Genomic DNA, 19,066 nt, shown 5'->3' with positions numbered 1-19,066 from the left:
TTCCTCCAATCCTGATGCCACGTTCTTCTCCATATAGTCCAGCTTCTCAGATTATTTGTTCAGCATACAGACGGACTAAGTGTGGTGAAAGGATGCAACCTTGACACACATTTTTCTTGACTTAAAACCACGCAGTCTTCCCTTGTTCTTTTCGAATGACTGCCTCTTGATCTATGTACAGGTTCCTCATGGGCACAATTAAGTGTTCTGGAATCCCTATTCTTTGCAATGTTATCCCTAATTCATTATGATCCACACAGTTGAATGCCTTTGCATTGTCAATAAAACACAGGTAAATATCTGCTATGACTTGAATTGTGTCCCTCAAAAATGTAAGTCAGCTTGGCTAGGCCATGATTCCCAGTATTGTGTGATTGTCCACCATTTCGTCATCTGATGTGATATTCCTATGTGTTGTAAATACTACCTCTATGATGTTAATGAGGCAGCATTAGAGATGGCTTTGTTAGTGAGTCATGACTCAGGCTACACGATTGGGTTGTATTTTGAGTCAATCTCTTTTGGGATATGGAAGACCGAAGCAAGCAGAGATACAGGGGGACCTCATTACCACCAAACAAGAAGAGCCAGGACTGCACGTCCTTTGGACTTGGGGTATCTGTGCTGAGAAACTCCTAGGTCAGGAGAAGATTGATGACAAAGACCTTTCCCCAGAACCAACAGAGAGAGAAAAACTTCCACAGGAGCTGAAGCCTTGAATTTGGACTTCTAGCCTCCTAGACTGAGAGAATAAATCTCTCTTTGTTAAAGCCATTCACTTGTGATATTTCTGTTATAGCAGCACTAGATAAGTAAGAAAACATCTTTCTGGTATTCTTTGCTTTCAGCCAGGATCCATCTGACATCAGCAATGAATCCCTCATTCAACGTCCTCTTCTAAATCCGGCTTGAATTTCTAGCAGTTCCCTGTCGATGTACTGCTGCAACTGCTTTTGAATGATCTACAGCAAAATTTTACTTGACTGTGCTATTAGTAACATTGTTTGATAATTTTCGCATTCTGTTGGATCATCTTTCTTTGGAATGGGCACAAATATGGATCTCTTCTAGTTGGTTGGCCAGATAGCTGTCTTCCAAATTTCTTGGCATAGAAAGGTGAGCGCTTTCAGCGCTGCATGCGTTTGTTGAAACATCTCAATTGATATTCCATCAATTCCTGGAGCCTTGTTTTTCACCAGTGCCTTCAGTGCAGCTTAGACCTCTTCCTTCAGTACCATCGGTTCTTGATCATATGCTACCTCCTGAAATCGTTGAACGTCGACCAATTCTTTTTGGTGTAGTGACTCTGTATTCCTTCCACCTTCATTTGATGCTTCCTGCATCATTCAGTATTTTGCCTATAGAATCCTTCAACATTGCAACTCTAGGCTTGAATTTTTTCTTCAGTTCTTTTGGCTTTCTGAGAAATGTCAATCATGTTCTTCCCTTTTGGTTTTCTATCTCCAGGTCTTTACATATTTCATTATAATACTTTACTTTGTTTTCTCGGGCTGCACTTTGAAATCTTCTGTTGAGCTCTTTTACTTCATCATTTCTTCCTTTTGCTTTAGCTACTCTGCGTTCAAGAGCAACTTTCAAAGTCTTCTGACATCCATTTTGGTCTTTTCTTTCTTTCCTGTCTTTTAAATGACTCCTTGCTTCCTTCATTTATGATGTCCTCGATGTCATCCCACAACTCATCCGGTCTTCGGTCTTTAGTGTTCAATGTGTCAAATCTATTTTTGAGATGATCTCTAAATTCAGGTAAGATATACTCAAGGTCGTACTTTGGCTCTGGTGGACTTGTTCTAATTTTCTTTGGCTTCTCAGATTGAACTTGCAAATGAGCAATAGATGGTCTGTTCCACAGTTGGCCGCTTGCCTTGTTCTGGCTGATGATATTGACCTTTTCCATCGTCTCTTTCCACAGATGTAGTCGATTTGATTCCCGCGTATTCCATCTGGTGAGGCCCACGTGTATAGAAGCTGTTTATGCTGTTGAAAAAAGGTATTGGCAATGAAGAAGTTGTTAGACTTGCAAAATTCTATCATGTGATCTCCATCATCATTTCTATCACCAAGGCCATATTTTCCAACTACAGATCCTTCTTCTTTGTTTCCAACTTTCACATTCCAATCAAGCAGTAATTATCAATGCATCCTGATTGCATGTTTGATCAATTTCAGACTGCAGAAGTTGGTATAAATCTTCAATTTCTTCATCTTTGGTCTTAGTGGTTGTTGGGTAAATTTGAATAATTGTGGGATTAACTGGTCTTCTTTGTAGGTGTATGGATATTATCCTATCACTAACAGTATTGTACTTCAGGAGAGATCTTGAAATGTTCTTTTTGACCATAAACGCAACGTCATTCCTCTTCAATTTGTCATTCCCGGCATGGTAGACCATATGATTGTCTTATTCAGAATGGCCAATACCAGTCCATTTCAGCTCACCAATGCCTGGGATATCAATCTTTATGTGTTCCATTTCATTTTGGATGACTTCCAATTTTCCTACATTCATACTTCTTACATTCCATGTTGTGATTATTAATGGATGTTTGTAGCTGTTTCTTTTCATTTTCTGTCATGCCACATCAGCAAATGAAGATCCTGAAAGCTTGGTTTCATCCACGTCATTAAGGTCTCTACTTTGATGAGACAGCTCTTCTCTAGTCATACTGTGAGTGCCTTCCAACCTGAGAGGCTCATCTTCCGGCACTATGCCAGACAATGTTCCACTGCTATTCATAAGATTTTCAATGGCCAGTTTTTCAGAAGTAGACTGCCAGGTCCTTCTTCTTAGTCTGTCTTAGTCTGGAAGCTCCGCTGAAACCTGTCCGCCAAGGGTGACCCTGCTGATATTTGAAATACAGGTGGCAAAGCTTCCAGCATTACAGCAACACACAAGCCACCACAATACGACACACTGACAGACACGTGGCAGAGGAGGTATTGGGCAGGGAGAGACATCAGAGAGGGAAGAGTATTCATAAGGGGGAGTTACCCAAGGGAGGGAGGTATCTCTGGTGGAGTAGTAGGAGGCCTCCATGGGAAGGAGAGAGATATTCATAGGAAGGAAGTGTCCATGGTGGAGAAGTTGTCCATGGAGAGGTCTTTAAGGGGGGGAGGTATTCATGGGTGGAATATTCATCCAAGGGGCTCCCCTTGGTGGACATTGTCACACCATTGAGGTCCCTCATGAAGAAAATGCCTTTGCGGACTAGCAACCACACTATTCACTCTATCTTCTGCCCCAGGGGTTATAAATGGTGACCTAGAACTAGGGTGGGAGTGTCAAGGTGGGCGTGGATCACTGCAAGCCTCATCAAAACCCACCCAGCATACAAGGCAATGTCCCTGTGTGAGCCCAGTGCAATCAAGGCCATCCAGGCAGAGTGCCCACATGTGCATACATCTGGTCCTGTTCTATCTTGACAGGAGTCAAAGTGCAAGGTGAGAGTAATGCTGGTTGTGATGGTAAAGGTTGTGTGTCAACTTGGCTGGACCATGATTATTAGTAGTTTGGCAGTTGTGTAATGATGTAATTTGAAGTTATGTAATGATGTAGTCATCCTCCATTTTGTGATCTGATGTGGTTGTTCTCCATTTTCACACAATGACTATTTCACATAACTACCTGCACTTGGAACCTAACCATGTTGATAAGTGAGGAGATGGTGTAATAATAATAAAAAACAACCACTGACATTTATTATGTGTAGGGACTGTTCTAGTGACCTATGACATGAACTCATTAAACTCTCATAACAGCCCTGTGAGGTGGAGACCACCATTGTAACCATTTTACAGACGAGAAAACTAAGGCACTGAGCACTTAAGATCATTGTTCAAGGTGACAGATGCAGTAAGTGGCAGAGCCAGGATCTGAACCCAGAGAGTCCATTTCCAGAGCTTGTAAAATAGTCTGCAAAGGAGCAGTCTGGCAGAAGGAAAACCAGGAGAGTGGCATCCTGGTAGCCAAAGGGCATAGTCTTTGCAGGAGGAAGTGCTCAAGGGTGTTGAAGTTTCCTTAGGGACCAGGGCTTGGATAAGGACTGCTGAAATGTCTGCTGGAAGGCCCTCAGTGACAGGACTTAGAGAGTTTTGATGAAATGGCAGTGCAGGGAGTGAGGGGGAGGTGAGAACGTGGAGACTGGGCAGGTAGACATTTCTGAGGGTAAGGTTGATAGGAAGGAGCATCTTAAATGGGAGAGATGACACAAGCTTCCATGCTGACAGGATCACAATTGCAGGCCACTTACAGGGGCTGCATAACACATCCTGGAAGGTAAGATAATGGCCCCCCTATAGATGTCCTTATTCCTAGAACCTGTGAATATGCTAGGTTACATGGCAAAACGGAAGTAAAGTTGCAGACGGAATTAAGGTTGCTAATCAGCTGACTTTAAAATAGGGAGAGTATCTTGGATTATCCAGGTGGGCCCAATGTAATCACAGGGCTCTTTAACAGTGGAAGAGGAAGATAGAAGAGGTGAAACAACACGAGAGAAGATGTGACTGCGAAGTAGTGTCAGAGAGACTCTCTGTTGCTGGCTTTGAAGATGAAGGAAGGGGCCACCCGCCAAGGAATGCAGGCAGCCTTTAGCAGCTAGAAAGGCAAAGAAACAGATTCTCTCCTGGAGCCTCCAGAAAGAAAGGCAACCCTGCTGACACCTTGATTTCAGCCCAGTGAGACCCATGTTGGACTTCTGATCTTCAGACAATACATTTCTGTAGTTCTAGGCCATTAAGTGTGTGGTCACTTGTTACAGAATTGATAACTATGGCTCGAGGCACAGAGATACAAGGACACATGTGCACATGGGTTCCACGGGTTGGTACACTGACCTGGATGTTGATCAGTTGGATGAATTTGTCAAGGTTCTTGAACCACATGTTGGCATTCTTCCATTGGAAGTCCGAGCCCATGGTCATCGAAGTATGGTTTGTGTGTGTGATGGTCAAGGTTGTGTGTCAACTTGGCTGGGCCATGATTCTCAGTGGTTTGGCAGTTATGACGTAGTTTGGTAGTTACGTAATGACGTAATCACCTCCGTCATGAGATCTGATATAACGTAATCACCTCCATGGTGAGATATGGTATGAGCAACCAAGAAGTTGAAAGGGAGTTTCTGGCAATACTCACTGGCTTTTTGCTCTGCTCTGGATCCTGCATCTGGCTTATCAACATCTGACCTCTGGTTCTTAAGACTTGAGCCAGCAGCCTACCATCTGACCTGACGATCTTGTGTTCATCAACCCTTGCATCTACATGAGTCAAGAGAAGCCTCCAGCTGATTTATGGACTTGGGACTTTCCGGCCTCTACAACCACTTCAGCCCTTTCCTTAAGATAACGGTGCAAGGAACATAAAGTTGGATCAATCTGAGTTTATTGATACGGGCCCAAAAGCACAGATTCTTCATTCAATGTTTCAGCTCGAGAGGTTAGCAAAGGATCTAAAAATTTATTAGGATGGGTTGCTGAAGCATGGGTTACGCGGTAACCTACACTAAATCACGTTGAAGTACCAGACCTGCCTTGGCATACTGTAGAAGATGGTATAAAAAGGCTTAGGGAGATAGGCATATTAGAGCAGATTTATCAGGTTAGACCCATAGACCCATACATGAAGTGCCCAGAGGACACACCTTTAGCTACAACGGTAAGGAACAAATTTGAGAAGGGAGCCCCAGCATCCTTGAAGACTGCTGTGACTGCTATTTTATGTAAGTCACTTTTGACAGTGGGAACTGCCCAAACTGAATTAAGACACCTAACTACAATGAGGCAGATTGGGCCCCATAGTGGTAGGGGCCAAGTGGCAGCACTCAATCAACAAAGACAAGGTGGGCGTGGTTACTGTAACAGACGGTGGACTCAAAGCAGTAATCAGAATAGTCTGACTTACATGGAATATGGTGTTGGCTACTTAGTTATGGTGTCCCTAGGAGTGAAATAGATAGGAAATCTGCTAAATATTTACTTAATCTGTACAAGCAGAAGAATTCTAGGTCAAATGAAAGGTAGTCTAATTTGAATTGTCACAATAGAGAGCCACCGTCTGTCTTAGTTATCTGGTGTTGCTATAATGGAAGTACTACCAGTGGATGGCTTTACCAAACAGAAGTTTATTCTTTCACAGTCTAGGAGGCTAGAAGTCCGAATTCAGAGTGCCAGCTCCAGGAGAAGGCTTTCTATCTCTGTCGGCTCTGGAGGAAGGTCCTTGTCATCAATCTTCCCCTGGTCGAGGAGCTTCTCAGCACATGGACCTGGGTCCAAAGGACATGAGCTTCTCCTGGCACTACTTTCTTGGTGGTATGAGGTCCCCCTTTCTCTCTTCTTGCTTCTATCTTTTATATCTCAAAAGATATTGACTCAAGATTCAACTTGTCTTAGTTATCTGCTGCTGTTATAACAGAAATACCACAAGTGGATGGCTGTAACAAAGAGAAATTTATTCTCTCACAGTCCAGGATGATACAAGTCCAAATTCAGGGCGTCAGCGCCAGGGGAAGGCTTTCTCTCTTTGTCAGCTCTGGAGGAAGGTCTTTGTTGTCAGTCTTCCCTTGGTCTGGGAGGATCTCAGCCCAGGAACCTCGGGTCCAAAGGATGTGCTCTGTCCCAGGCACTGCTTTCTTGGTGGATTGAGGTCCCCAGCTCTCTGCTTGCTTCCCTTTCCTTTTTATCTCTTGAGAGATAAAAGGTGGTGCAGGCCACACCTAGGGAAATTCCCTTTACTTTGGATCAGGAATGTGACCTGAGCAAGGATGTTACAATCCCACCCTAATCCTCTTTAACACAAAATTACAATCACAAAATGTAGGACAATCACACAATACTGGGAATCACGGCCTAACCAAGTTGACACATATTTTTGGGGGACACAATTCAATCCATGACAAAACTTAATCCTGTAGATTGACTCCTGCCTCATTAACATGACCACCTTTAATGCTGCCTCATTAACATCATAGAGGTAGGATTTACAACAAGTAGGAAAATCACATCAGATGACAAAATGGTGGACAATCACACAATACTGGGACTCATGATTTAGCCAAGTTAACACATATTTTGGGGGAACACAATTCAATCCATAACACTGCCAGTCAATCAATTCCCAGACTTGAAGCAGTTTACAGACCCACAACCCCTTGAATGAAGGGAAGCCGGGGGTTCCCTTAAAGAAGGATCTGACTACACTGCCAAAAATGTATACTGTTAATCTTCTCCCAGCCTTCCCCAAAGGGATCTACTGACTCTTACGAGAGTGACTGTTCATTGGGGAAAAGGAAATAATCAGACTTTTCAGGGATTACTGGATACTGGCTCTGAACTGACACCTCTAATTCGAGGAGACTCAAAACATCACTGTGGTCCACCAGACAGAGTGGGGGCGTATGGAGGTCCGGTTATTGAGTCTTAGCTCATGTTCGGCTCACAGTGGGTCCTGTGGGTCCCCAGACCCATCCTGTAGTGATTTTCCCCGTTCCTGAATGCGGAATTGGAATAGATATGCTCAGCAACTGGCAGAAGCCCCACATTGGATCCCTGATAAATGGAGTAAGGGCTATCAAGGTAGGAAAAGCCAAGCGAAGCCATTAGAACAGCCCCTACCTAGGAAAATAGTGAACCAAAAGCAATACCGCCTTCCTGGAGGGATTGCAGATATTATCGCCACCATCACGGACTTGAAGGATGCAGGGGTGGTGATTCCCACCACATCTCCATTCAACTAGCCTGTTCGGCCTGTGCAAAAAAAAAAAAAAAACAAAAAAACAAAAAGCAGATGGATCTTGGAGAACAACAGTGGATTATCGAAAATTTAACTAAGTAGTGATTCCAATTGTAGCTGCTGTTCCAGATGTGGTTTCATTGCTTTAGCAAATGAATAAATGTTTCCTGATACCTGGTAGGCAGCTATTGATCTGGTTAATGCCTTTTTCTCCATACTTGTTTTGAAGGACCACCAGAAGCAGTTTGCTTTCAGCTGGCAAGGCCAGCAATACACTTTCACTGTCAATTCTCCAGCCCTATGCACCCTGGTGTCACAGTGGTTAAGAGCTACAGCTGCTAACAAAAAGATTGGCAGTTCGAATCAACCAACTGCTCCTTGGAAACCCTATGGGGCGGTTCTACTTTGTCTCATAGGGTCGCTATGAATCAGAACTGACTCAATGGCACCTAACAACGATGTCATAGTTTAGTCCACAGGGACCTTGATAGACTTTCCCTTCCATAAGATGACACACTGGTCCATTATGTTGATGACATTGTTCTGATTGGAACTAGTATGAAGAAATGTCAATGTCTCTTTACTTCCTGGTAAAACATTTGTGGCTACAGAGTGAGAAATTTACCTGAGAAAACTTTAGGCACCTCAGTGAAATTTCTAGGGGTACAGTGGTGTGGGTCATGTCAAGTTATTTCTTGTAAAGTGAAGGATAAGTTATTGCATCTGGCCCCTCTCACAAATAAAAAGGAGGTGAAATGCCTGGTGGCTCTGCCACTTGGGCCATATGATCTGGCTGACCCAATGGTGCTTAAAGTGTCAGAGGCAGATACAAATGCTGTTTGGAGTCTTGGCATTCACTATTGGTGAATCACAGCGCAGATCCTTAGAATTTTGGAGCAAAGCCCTGCCATCTTCTGCAGGTAACTAATTTCCTTTTGAGAAACAGCTTTTGGATTGTTACTGGGCCTTAGTAGAGACTGAACGCTTAACCATGGGACACCAAGTCACCATGTGTACTGAGTAGCCCATCATAAACTGGGTGTTGTCTAACCCACAGAGCCATAAAGTCGGATGTGCACCGCATCACTCCATCATTAAATGGAAGTAGTATATATGAGATTGGGCCTGAGCAGGACCTGAAAGCCTGAGGAAGTTGCATGAGGAAGTGGCCCAAATTCCCATGGTCCCCACTCCTGTCCCATGACCTTCCATCTCCCAGTCTGCACCTATGGCTTCATGGGGACTTCCTTATGATCAGTTGACTGAGGAAGAGAAAACACATGCCTGGTTTATAGATGGTTCTGCACAATGTACAGACACCATTTGAAAGTGGACAGCGGCAGCACTATAGCCTCTTCCTGGGACCTCCCTGAAGGACAGTGGTGAAGGGAAGCTTTCCCAATGAACAGAACTTCAAACAGTGCACCTGGTGGTTCACTTTACTTGGAAGGAGAAATGGCCAGATGTGCGATTATATACTGATTCATGGGCTCTGGCCAATGGTTTGGCTGGATGGTCAGGACTTGGAAGGAACATGATTGTGAAGTTGGAGACAAAGAGGTATGCAGAAGAGATATGTAGATAGACCTCTCTGAATGGGCTGAAGAAATGAAGATATTTGTGTCTCATGTGAATGATCACTAAAGGGTGACCTCGGTAGAGGAAGATTTTATCAATCAAGTGGATAGGATGATTATGTTCAGTGGAAACCAGTCATTCTCTTTCCCCAGCCACTCCCATCATTGCCCGATGGGCTCATGAACAAAGTGGTCATGGTGGCAGGGATGGAGGTTATGCAGGAACTCAGCAACATGAACTTCTACTCTCCAAGGCTGACTCGGCTACAGGCACTGCTGAGTGTCCAATCTGTCAGCAGTAGAGATCAACACTGAGTCCCAGATATGGTACCATTCCTCGAGGCAATCAGCCAGCAACCTCATGGAAGGTTAATTACACTGGACTGCTTCCATCATGGAAAGGGCAGCATTTTGTTCTTACTGGAATACTTACTCTGGTTATGGATTTGCCTCCCCTGCATTCAATGCTTCTGCCAAAACTACTATCTGTGGACTTATAGAGTGCCTTATCCACCATAATTTATCCCACACACCGTCGCCTCGGATCATTGGACTCACTTCACAGCAAAAGAAGTGTGGCAATGGGACCATGCTCATGGAAGTCACTTGTCTTACCATGTTCCCCATCATCCTGGAGCAGCTGGCTTGATAGAACAATGGAATAGCCTTCTAAAGACACAATTATGATGCCAGTTAGGTGGCAATACCTTGTAGGGTTGGGGCAGTGTTCTCCAGCAGGCTGTATATGCTCTAAACCAGGGACCAATATATGGTGCTGTTTCTCCCATAGCCAAGATTCATGGGTCCAGGAATTACTATTACCTCGAGTGACCCACTCGCAAAATTTTTGCTTCCTGTGTCCAAGACCCTATGCTCTGTGGGTCTAGAGGTCTTAGTTCCAGAGATAGGAATGCTCATACCTAGAGACACATCACTGATTCCATTGAAATGGAAGTTAAAAATGCCAACCAGCCACTTTGGGTTCCTTATGCCTCTGGATCAACAGGCAAAGAAGGAAGTTACCATACTGGCTGGTGTGATTGTTCCTGATTACCAAGAGGATATTGCATTGATATTACATAATGGAGGTAAAGAAGAGTATGCCTGGAATGCAGGAGATTCCTTAGAGTTTCTCTTAGTACTACCATGGACCGTGATTAAAGCCAGTGGAAAACTACACAACCCAATTCCGACATGACTACTAATGGCCCAGATCCTTCAGAAATGAAGGCGTCTTAGTTATCTAGTGCTGGTATAATAGAAATACCCCAAGTGGATGGCTTTTAACAAAGAGAAATTTATCTTCTCACAGTCTAGGATGCTAGATGTCAGAACTCAGGGTGCTAGCTCCAGGGGAAGGTCTTCTGTCTCTGTTGGCTCTGGGGGAAGGTCGTTGTCATCAATCTTCCCCAGTGGAGGAGCTCAGCATAGGAACTCCAGGTCCAAAGGATGCGCTGTTCTCCTGGCTCTTGTTTCTTGGTGGTATGAGGTACCCATGTCTCTCTGTTCTCTTCTTTTGTATCTCAAAAGAGGTTGACTTAAGACACAACGTAATCTTGTAGATTTTGTCCCACCTCATTAACATAACTGCCCCTAATCCTATCTCATTAACATCATTGTTGTTGTTATTGTTAGGTGTTATTGAGTTGGTTCCGACCCATAGTGGCCCTGTGCATAACGGAACGAAACACTGCCCCATCCTGCGACATCCTCACGATTATTGTTATGCTTGAGCCCATTGTTGAAGCCACTGTGTCAGTCTGTCTTGTTGAGAGTCTTCCTCTTTTTCGATGATCTGCTACTCTACCAAGCATGAAGTCCTTCTCCTGGGACTGATCCCTCCTGACAACATATCCAAAGTACGTGAAACGAAGTCTCACCATCCTTGCTTCAAAGGAGCACTCTGGCTGTACTTCTTCCAAGACAAACTTGTTTGCTCTTCTGGCAGTCCATGGTATGCTCCATATTCTTCGCCGACACCATAATTCAAAGTTGTCAACTGTTCTTCAGTCTTCCTTATTCATTGTCCAGCTTTCACATGCATATGAGGCAACTGAAAACACCATGGCTTGGGTCAGGAGCACCTTAGTCTTCAAGGTGACTTCTCTGCTTTTTAACACTTTAAAGAGGTCTTTTGCAGCAGATTTGCCCAATGCAATGCATGTTTCGATTTCTTGACTGCTGCTTCCATTGGTGTTGATTTTAGATCCAAGTAAAATGAAATCCTTAAAAACTTCAATATTTTCTCCATTTATCGTGATGTTGCTTATTGGTCTGTTTGTGAGGATTTTTGTTATCTTCATTTTGAGGTATAATCCATACTGAAGGCTGTGGTCTTTGATCTTCATCAGTAAGTACTTCAAGTCCTCTTCTCTTTCAGTCAGTAAGCAAGGTTGTGTCATCTACATAATGAAGGTGGTTATTAAGTCTTCCTCCAATCCTGATGCCACCTTCTTCTTCGTATAGTCCAGCTTCTTGGATTATTTGCTCAGCATACAGATTGAAAAAGTATAGCGAACCCTGACACACAACTTTCCTGACTTTAAACCACACAGTATCCCCTTGGTCTATGTACAGGTTCTGTGGGAGCACAATTAAATGTTCTGGAATTCCCATTCTTCTCAATGTTATCCATAACTTGTTATGATTCACACAGTCGAATGCCTTTGCATAGTCAATAACACAGGTAAACATCTTTCTGGTATTCTCTGCTTTCAGCCATGATCCATTTAACATCAGCAATGATATCCCATGTTCCACGTTCTCTTCAGAATCCGGCTTGACTTTCTGGCAGTTCCCTGTCGATTTACTGCTGCAACTACTTTGAATTATCTTCAGAAGATTTTACTTGTCTGTGGTATTAATGATATTGTTCAATAATCTCCGCATTTTGTTGGATCACCTTTCTTTGGAATGGGCATAAACATGGATCTCTTCCAGTCAGTTGGCCAGGCAGCTGTCCTCCAAACCTCATGGCATAGACGAATGAGCACCTCCAGTGCTGCATCCATTTGTTGAAACATCTCAGTTGGTATTCTATCAATTTCAGGAGCCTTGTTTTTCACCAATGCCTTCCATGCAGCTTGGACTTCTTCCTTCAATACCATTGCTTCTTGATCATATGCTACCTCCTGAAAAAGGTGAATGTTGACCAATTATTTTTGGTAAAGTGACTCTGTGTATTCCTTCCATCTTCTTTTGATGCTTCCTGCATCATTCAACATTTTTCCCATAGAATCCTTCAATATTGTAACTTGAGGCTTGAGTTTTTTCTTCAATTCTTCCAGCTTGAGGTATGCTGAGTGTGTTCTTCCCTTTTGGTTTCCTATCTCCAGGTCTTGTGCACATTTCATTATAGTACTTTGTCTTCTCAAGCTGCCCTTTGAAATCTTCTGTTCAGCTTTTTTACTCCATCATTTCTTCCTTTCATTTTAGCTATTTGATGTCCAAGAGTAAGTTTTAGCATTTCTTCTGACATCCATTTTGGACTTTTCTTTTGTTCCTCTTTTTTTAATGACCTTTTGCTTTCTTCATGTATTATGTCCTTGGTATCATCCCACAACTCGTCTGGTCTTCGGTTATTTGTGCTCAATATGTCAAATCTATTTTGTAAATTGGTACACCCACTTGGAGAACTGTTAAGATGATGCCTCACATGACCCCTGTTGACCCTGTCAAGCTCATGTTCCTCTTCTCCCCAGTCCCCCATTCCCAATCTCTCTGCTCCAACCACACCAGCCTCCTCTCTGTCCCTCCAATATGTCAAGTTTGTTCTAATTCTTGAGTTTGTCCTGGCCTCTACCTCGACCACTTTTTTCTCCACGCCTCCTGGACAGGTCTTGTCATCCTCCTCCACTCATTGCCAAAGTTGGTACACAGGAGATATACAGGATGTTGTTGTTGAATAAATGGATAGATGTATGAATGCATGAAAGAAGGAAGGAAAGGATGAAGGGAGGAATGGATGGATGGGTGAAGGAATTAATGAATTGAAGGATGAATGGAGAAATGAGTGAATGAATAGGTGTATGAATGGATGGACTTGTTCGAATGCATGAAGAAGGGATGAATGCAGGAATGGACGGATGGATGGATGGAGGAATTAATATGTGGAAGCATGAATGGATAAGTGGATGGATGGACGAATAAATGTATGAATGGGTGAATGATGGACGAATGGAGGAAGGAAGGTAGGAGGAATGGATGGATGGATGGATGGATGAAGGAATTAATAGAGGAATCAATGAATGGAAGTATGAATGGATAAGTGGATGGATGGATGAATAGATGTATGAATCGATGAATGATGGATGAATGGAGGAAGGAAGAAAGAAGGAAGGAGGAATGGCTGGGTGAGCCCTTATTTGTGGACAAGGGAACTAATTCAGAGCTTGAGCTGGGACTGATTAGAAGTGCCTGGACCTCCAACCAGGTCCTCCTGCTCAGGGCTCCAGGTACCAAGACCATTTCAGAGGAGCCGCCCCCCCAATCTGAGCCTGGCGAGCACTGCTCCCTGCTGGCTGTCCTGAGGATTGCAGGCGGGCCACTGCTCCCACTAATGTAAAAGTCAGTCCTTGTTGTAACCATTCTCTGGTCTTCATCAACTTAACAAAACATTTATTAAACGCGTACTCGTACTTCAAACAAAAAGGTAAAGATCACTAGATTATATAATTTGGGTGGAGACCAGTAATAACTAAAATAATTAAGTAGAAAATACGGTGTGTTAGAAAAATAATGTTTTAAGGAGAAAAATCCAGCAGTGAATGGGGCAGAGGTATTACGGGGTGTCATTTTAAAAAAGGTTCATTGAGGTTCAATAGATATACAATAATCTTCACATATTTAAGGTGTACCCCATGAAACCACACCACAATCAAGACTGTGAAGGTGTCCTCACCCTCCTGTCCCTTTGTAGTCTCTCCCCTTCCCGCCCCCGTCCTCAGGCAATCACTGACCTGCTGTCAGTATCCACCAGCTTGCATCCTCTAGAGCAGAGCTTCCCCCCTCAGTACTATCCAGGTTTGGGGCCGGAGACTTCTCTGGGGTGGGGCTGTACTGTGCACTGTAGGGTGCTGAGCAGCATCCCTGGCCTCCACCCACTGGATGCCAGTAGCACCCCCCCTTCATTGTGACAACCAAAGACATATCTCCAGACATCACCAATGTCCCCGGGGGGCAAAATCTACCCGGGTTGAAAACCCCTGGATTAATCCTCAGTTCAGCCCTACAAATCAGGGGCTTTCGTTTATTTCTTCCCTTTACACAGATGAGAAAAGTGAGGCCCCGACAGTGATTTGCCTGAACACTCTGAACCCCTGGCAGAGGTGGGAACCCAGCCAGAGCCTTCCTGACTCCACCCCTCACCTGCCCCCTTGAAGCCACTCCTCTAGCCTTGCGCTCTCCATGGCAGCCACTAGCGACCATGTTTAATTTTAAGTAAAATTCAAGTTCAGTTTCTCAGTCACGCTGGCTACATTTCAAGTGCTCAACAGCCGAGCTTGACTTGTTATCAGAGGCTGTGTGAGGGTCCCAGGGCTGCCGTGACAAAGCGCCACAAAGCAGTGGCTTATAACAGTGGAAATTTATTGTCTCACAGTTCTGGAGGCCAGCAGTCCAAACCAGTGTGTCAGTTGGACCTCGCTCTCCCTGAAGGCTCTAGCGCAAGATGCCTTCTTATCTCTCCCAGCTCCTGGCCCCCAGCGTTCCTTGGTTTGCAGCTGCCGCCTAACTCCAGCTCCTTTGTCACGTGGCGGTCTTCCTCTGCCTGTCTGTGTCTCTTCCCCAAAGTTATAAGGACACTAGAACAGAGCAAGGGGATACTGCGTGGTTTGAAGTCAGCAAAGGTGTGAGTCAGGGCTGTATCCTTTCACCATACTTATTCAATCTGTATGCTGCACAAATAATTGAAGAAGTTGGAGTATATGAAATCTTACATATTTTGGACATGTTATCAGGAGGGACCAGTCCCTGGAGAAGGACATCATGCTTGGTAAACTGGAGGGTCAGCGAAAAAGAGGAAGATCCTCAACGAGATGGACTGACACAGTGGCTGCAACAATGGGCTCAAGCATAACAACAATCATGAGGATGGCGCAGGACAGGGCAGCTCTTCCTTCTGTTGTACATGGGGTCACCATGAGTTGGAAGCAACTCGATGACACCTAACAACACCAACAATCTTTATGGAAGCCGAGACTGCCAGGTCTTTTTCTCAAGGAGCTACTGGGTGCCTTTGAACCACCAACCTTTTGGATAGCAGCCAGGCACTTAACCTTTGAATGCTAATCTGTTCGAATTTTACTTACTAGTTAATAAATCCTGGGGTTCAGTCATTTCCCTGTAGAAAATATTGGACTTTGTTCTGCCTGGCAGTTAAATTACTTGTGGATTTTTTGATCACCTCGAGGCTGAAGAATCTCTTTTAGGGTGGGTTTGGAATAGACTCTAGGTGTGTTTAGCTCTACAAAAAGGTGTTACTCTTCCCAGGCTGAGCTGAACGCCCCGTGTACTCAGTGAGTTCTTCCCACCTTGGCGGGTGGGTTCCCCAGGCATTCCCAGAGCCGCGGGGGCTCCGGACCTTGTTGCCGAGCAGTTGTTCTTCGGCTGCTTCGTGGAGTTTGACCGTTGTGTGTGCAGTTTGATATTTAGCCAAAGATTCAAGGGGAGCCCTTTGAAAATGGAAGGGTTCCTTCTCTGTGTAGCTCCATTCTCTCCAACACTCTACTCGGCGAATTCTAGTCAACCATTGTGATCATAGGGTTTTCATTAGCTGATTTTTGGAAGTTGATCACCAGGCCTTTCTTCCTAGTCTGTCTTAGTCTGGAAGCTCTGCTGAAATCTGTTTGGCATCATAGCAACATACAAGCCTCCACCGACAGATGGGTGGTGGCTGCACGTGAAGTGCATTAACTGGAAATCGAACCCGGGTCTGAACCACCACTGCCCTCTGGGGAGGCTCTTGGGCTCTGGTTTGGCTTCCCTTCCCTGGGCTGTAGGCTGGAGCTTGCCTCTGGGCAGAAAGCCGGCACGACTGTAGGGTTCATTCTGTGCGCTTCCCTTCTCGGGAGGATCACAGCCCTGTACTGTCTGTGGCCGATGCCCAAAAGCCATTGTTTCGTGTATTTTGTCCAGTTTTCCAGTTGGGAGGTCAATTCCCATAGCGGTTCCCTGCCACCTTCCTGCACCAGCTGGGCAGGAATCCATCGCACGGCATTCCAGAATTTACTCCTCCAGTTCCCCGTTCTCCTGCGTATAGTTGTGTAATCTAGGGCGAGTTACCCACCTCTGTCACCGTAGATCCCGGAACCTCACAGCAACAGAATCCTGTAGTGTACGCTTTTTGTGTCTGACTTATTTTGCTCAACATTAACCCCCAAAACCAAACCCGTTGCCGCCGAGTCAATTCCGACTTACAGTGACTCTATAGGACAGAATAGAACTGCCCCATAGGGTTTATCAAGGAGCAGCTGGTGGATTCGAACTGCTGACCTTTTGGTTAGCAGCCGTAGCTCTTAACCACGGAACCACCAGGGCTCCTGCTCAATGTATGTCCACATAATTCACCGATTTTGCTCTACTGTTAGTAATTTGTTCTTTTTCATTGTTGCATAGTAGTATTCCATCATATGAATGTGCCACAAATTATCCATTTTGTGCTGATGGACATTCGGGCTGCTTGGCTAATATGAATACCCCCCAAAACACACACACACACACACACACACACACACACACACACACACACACACACACACACAAACCCACTGCCCTCAAGGAGATTCCGACTCATAGCAACCCTATAGGACAGAGCAGAACTGCCCCATAGGGTTTCCAAGGCTGTAAATTTTTATAGGAAGCAGGCTGCCACATTTTTCTCCCAAGGAGCAGCTGGCGGGTTTGAACCGCCTCCCTTTTGGCTAGCAGCCAAGTGCTTTAACCACTGTTCCACAAGGGCTCTAATATGAATAAAGCTAATGTGAATTTTCTTGCACACATCTGAGGTGCACATATTCAGGCATTCCTGTTGGGAGTATACCCATTAGTAGAATTCTGGATCATGGAGTTGGCTTCAGTAGATCTTGTTAAACAGTTTTCCCAAGTATTGTGCTATTTTACATCCTGGCCTGGAGCGTACGGGAGGAGAGTCCTAGGAGCCCCACGTTCTTACAACACTTGACATTGTCAGTCTTTCTCATTTCGGCCACTCTCCTGAGGGTGTAGAGCTGTCTTGTTGTAGTCCCCGGGTGGAGCAAATGGCTAAGCACTCTACTGCTAGCTGTAAAGGTTGATCAGTTTAAACCCAGCCCGAGGCGACTTGGAAGATAGGCCCAGAGATCTACAATCTACTTCTGAAATGTAACAGCCTTGAAAACTCTGTGGAGCGGTCCTACTCTGTACACGTGGAGTTTCCATGAGTTGGAATCGAGTTGACGGTAAGTAACGACAATAACAATTCCTGATAACTAATGATACAGAGCGTATTATTACAGAAGCGTATACTACGCATATGCTTATTGGCCATTTGGAGGTCTTCTTTGGTGAAGTGATGTTCAAGTCTTACCATGTGTTAATGGGTTTGGCTTCTTCGTGATTTGTAGGAGTCTTCCATTTGTTTTGATTTTTGTTGGTTTAACTGTATTTTAGATATAAGTCCTTTGTTAGATGTCCTTATCGCCAATATCCTCATCCACTGATTTATGTCCATGCCCCTTACCGTGCCTGGCACACAATTGTTGTTAAGTGCCACTGAGTCAGCTCTTACTCATTGCGACCCCATGGATGAGAGAACGAAATGTTGCCCGTCCTGCTCTATCCTCCCAGTCGTGGCTCCTCCATTATTGCAGCCGGTGTGTCAATCCATCTCCGCGAGGGTCTTCCTCTTTTTCGCTTACCCTCTGCCTTACCAAGCATGATGTTCTTCTCCAGGGATTGGTCCCTCCTGATAACTTGTCCAAAGTAAGCAAGACAAGTCACGCCATCCTCATTTCTAAGGAGCATGCTGGCTGTACTTCTTCCAGGACGGGTTTGTCCGTTCTTCTGGCACACAGTAAACCTTCACTAAGTGGTTACAGAATGAACGTGTTGGAATCCTAGCTCTGGGCCTCAGTTTCTTCCTGTGGGAATGTTAATCTCTGACTTGCCCATATCACAGGATTTTATGTGGCTTCCTGAGAAACACAGGGTTCCTTCACTTCACCGTCGGGTTTGGCGATTCGCAAACAACGTCAGCTTTGAGATTCAGAGGAGGCGGAGCTGGGTCCTTCTCCAGGAACTCGCGGGCCAGCTCCACGTGGGCGCCCCGCCTACAGCACGCCCCGCCCACGCTCTTAGCTGAGAGGCGTGGCAGAGACGGGTCCCCCCCCCAGGGGGTGTGGTTAGAATCCGGAACGGGGAAGTAGGTGGAGTTCCAGAGGCCACTGACCAATAAGAAGGAAGAACCCACAGGCATAGTGGGAGGGCTGAGAAGCAGGAGAGGGCGGTGCCCGTGTTCCCATTGGGCCGCCCGCGTCGTCTGGGCAACGTGGCGCCCCGGAGGGGGCGAGGCTTCCCGGGGAGGCGGGGCTTCCGGGGGCGGGACCGCGCGGCTGGAGCGCCCGCGTCAGCTGACTTGCCGCCATCTTGTGCGCCATTTGCAATCGGTCCCAAGCGGCAGCGGGGCGCTTGGTGGCCGCAGACGACGCCGCCGCCGCCGCCTACCCGGCCTCCGCCGCCGAGCTGGCCTGGGAGTCCTCCCTGCCGCGGC

The sequence above is a fragment of the Trichechus manatus genome, unplaced genomic scaffold (assembly GCF_000243295.1).
Source record: "Trichechus manatus latirostris isolate Lorelei unplaced genomic scaffold, TriManLat1.0 scaffold00057, whole genome shotgun sequence".
Taxonomy (NCBI): Eukaryota; Metazoa; Chordata; class Mammalia; order Sirenia; family Trichechidae; genus Trichechus; species Trichechus manatus.
The sequence above is the reverse complement of the archived record's forward strand: the minus strand, read 5'-3'. Positions refer to the sequence as shown.